This window comes from Pinus tabuliformis, chromosome 5_2, assembly GCF_031772625.1.
Source record: "Pinus tabuliformis cultivar Carrire ecotype Pingquan chromosome 5_2, CPIR1, whole genome shotgun sequence".
NCBI classification, from domain to species: Eukaryota; Viridiplantae; Streptophyta; class Pinopsida; order Pinales; family Pinaceae; genus Pinus; species Pinus tabuliformis.
In genome coordinates this window covers 176,627,558-176,630,146 of record NC_142306.1, presented here as the reverse complement: position 1 = coordinate 176,630,146, position 2,589 = coordinate 176,627,558, and positions in this window count along the sequence as shown.

Below are 2,589 nucleotides of genomic sequence, written 5' to 3'. Positions count from 1 at the left end.
ACCATGTTATATCTCATGTCTTTTCCATAAACCAGGGTTTTATTTTCAACTCTAACCTCGTAGAATCCATAAAATCCTAATCGTAAAGTTTCCTAGGGTTTTCTTCAAACCTTATAATTATTTTATATCTCCACCATCCTCTTTTTGCTTCTATCAATGGTTTCATCATCGGGTTTATCTCCATGGCTTTTCTTCAGCCCATCTCTAATACCATGTTAATTTTTCATAGGGTTACGTTGTTCTTTGCTTAGATAATTGCATTTCTTCATTAACGCATTAATTTCACCCCAAATCATCATTACATTATTCAGATCTACATCATTAATCATCAACATATGCAAATACATAGAAAGAAAAATATCATCATCATCAATGCAGCGGAACATAAAGGAACAATGGAAGAAAATCATGCACACATAGAGACACCAGGATTGGTTGGAGACCAGGGCAAAACCCACTATGGGGAAAACCCCTGGAAATTATTCTTCTTCTTAGATCGTCATCAAATGATTCAGAAAAAAGAGAGTACAATGATCTATATTTTTATTTGTGCAAGAAAACAGCAAGAACATCCATAACATGACCTTAAACATAATTATACTCAAAGATCATGATTCTGAGGATTGTAATGCACTTTCATTGACTGTAGTTAACTGTTAGTTATTATTTTTATTGTGTTCAACATTGTTGCATACTGATAACTCATATTTTTGTCCTGGACACATGCAGAGATACTGTGTGCGAGCATCTAAGGAAGATTTGGACACTCTCTCAAGGACTAAATGAGTGGGTCTGGGATAGATTTGGACGCTTCGAGGAGAACTATATGCGGGTATCTGGGGTCCAACTGTAATGAATAAACCTTAACCTCCCATATGCTCCCTTAGGCACCCTATTCGAGCGTCCGAGACTAATCTGGATGCTCTCTGGAAAACTAGATGTGAGCGTCTAAGATAGATCTGGACTGCGGAATCCCTAGCCTCTCGAACGCTCCCTTAGACATTATGTGCGAGCATCTAAGACTTCCCAAATGCTCTCAGGACCATATTGTTCCAATGTCTAGGGATGAAAATCCTTAGTTAGGAGTGTACTTTTGAGGCTTAGAAAGCCTAGACACGTGCTAGCTTCGACCCTGTATTTTCTGACCCTTTGCATGAGTTTTCCTTCGTCATACCTATGTGAACCAAAAACTAGAAGAGATAAGAAAGTGTTTGATAGATGTTTCCAAATGAGCTTGAGGTCCCTTATATTTATAGGATTTCATGAGGGTACACTTCATGTTGAGGTTGACCTATCCAATTGTACATGTGCTTAGAGCTAACCTAAACCAATATACATGAGTAAATAAATAAATTCAAAAACCAACTTCTCATTGTCTAAATAAGGTGATCTCCACGTCAATTTTGGTCCTCTCGAAAAGAGGAATCTATTGCAAATATTATATTCATCATATGATATTTCCAAAGTGGAATTTGACTATAGTTTCAAAATTTAATAGAAAGGAGTATGGATGCTAGAGGGCACAACATGGTGCCACCACAGCGTCCAACTTTTCTCACCCCACTTAATGATGGGAAAAACACTACAACACATAAATAGATTATTGTTGGATAACTTTTGAACTTAATGATATAATTCTAGCACATGTCAAAGGCATTAATAACTCATTTAGAATAAGAAAATGGACTCGTTGTACGAAATAAAGGATCCCAAAACCCAACAAAAAATGATGTGCGTCGGGATTTGGAAAACATAATTTTTTTGGAATTTGGCGGTTGGATAAAAATAGAGGCGTGGATATAAAACATGGTCATGTGCTTCACCTTGAGGGAATACACCTAAAAAATGAAGCCTAAGATGGGTTCATTCGAGTTAAAAGGAAGTTCATTTCTTTGGTAGAAAGCATTATTACCTCAGTTGGGGATGGATATCTCATAGGTAACTTCGAATTTGTTTGAAGAAAATTTTAGAGAATGCTACCATGTCTTAAGGCATCACACTCAATAAATATTTTTTGGAAGTCACACATGGCTAGGATAGGAGTTGTACACATAGCATTTCTTAATTTAAAAAAAAAAAAATGGTCATTTCTTGAGTTCAATAAAATTCCTTCCTTTTTTAATAATGGTGTTAGAGGTGTTGTTATTTTACCATAATTGTCGACAAACTTGCAATAAAAAAATGAAAATCCTAAGAATATTCTAAGATTCTTCAAGGTTTTAGCACTTGTTCATTCCATCATAGCTTTAATTTACTTAGGGTCCACTTTGACAGCTTGATGATATACAACATAACCCAAATATTTGATTACTTAAACCTCAAAGGCACACTAGGAAGAATTTTCATATAGTTGTTACTCTTTCTATAGAAATTATACCATTTCAACATGTTGTACATGTTCTCCCTAATATTTGTTGCATACTAATATATCATCTAAAAATAATAACAAAAATTTCTTGAGTAAGGCTTTCAAAATAGAATTCGTTAAGCTTTGAAATGGTGAAGGTGCATTAATAAGGCCAATTAGCATCACCAAAAACTCATAATGGCATTAATGTGTTCTAAAAAAAAATTGGGATGTCCTCCTAC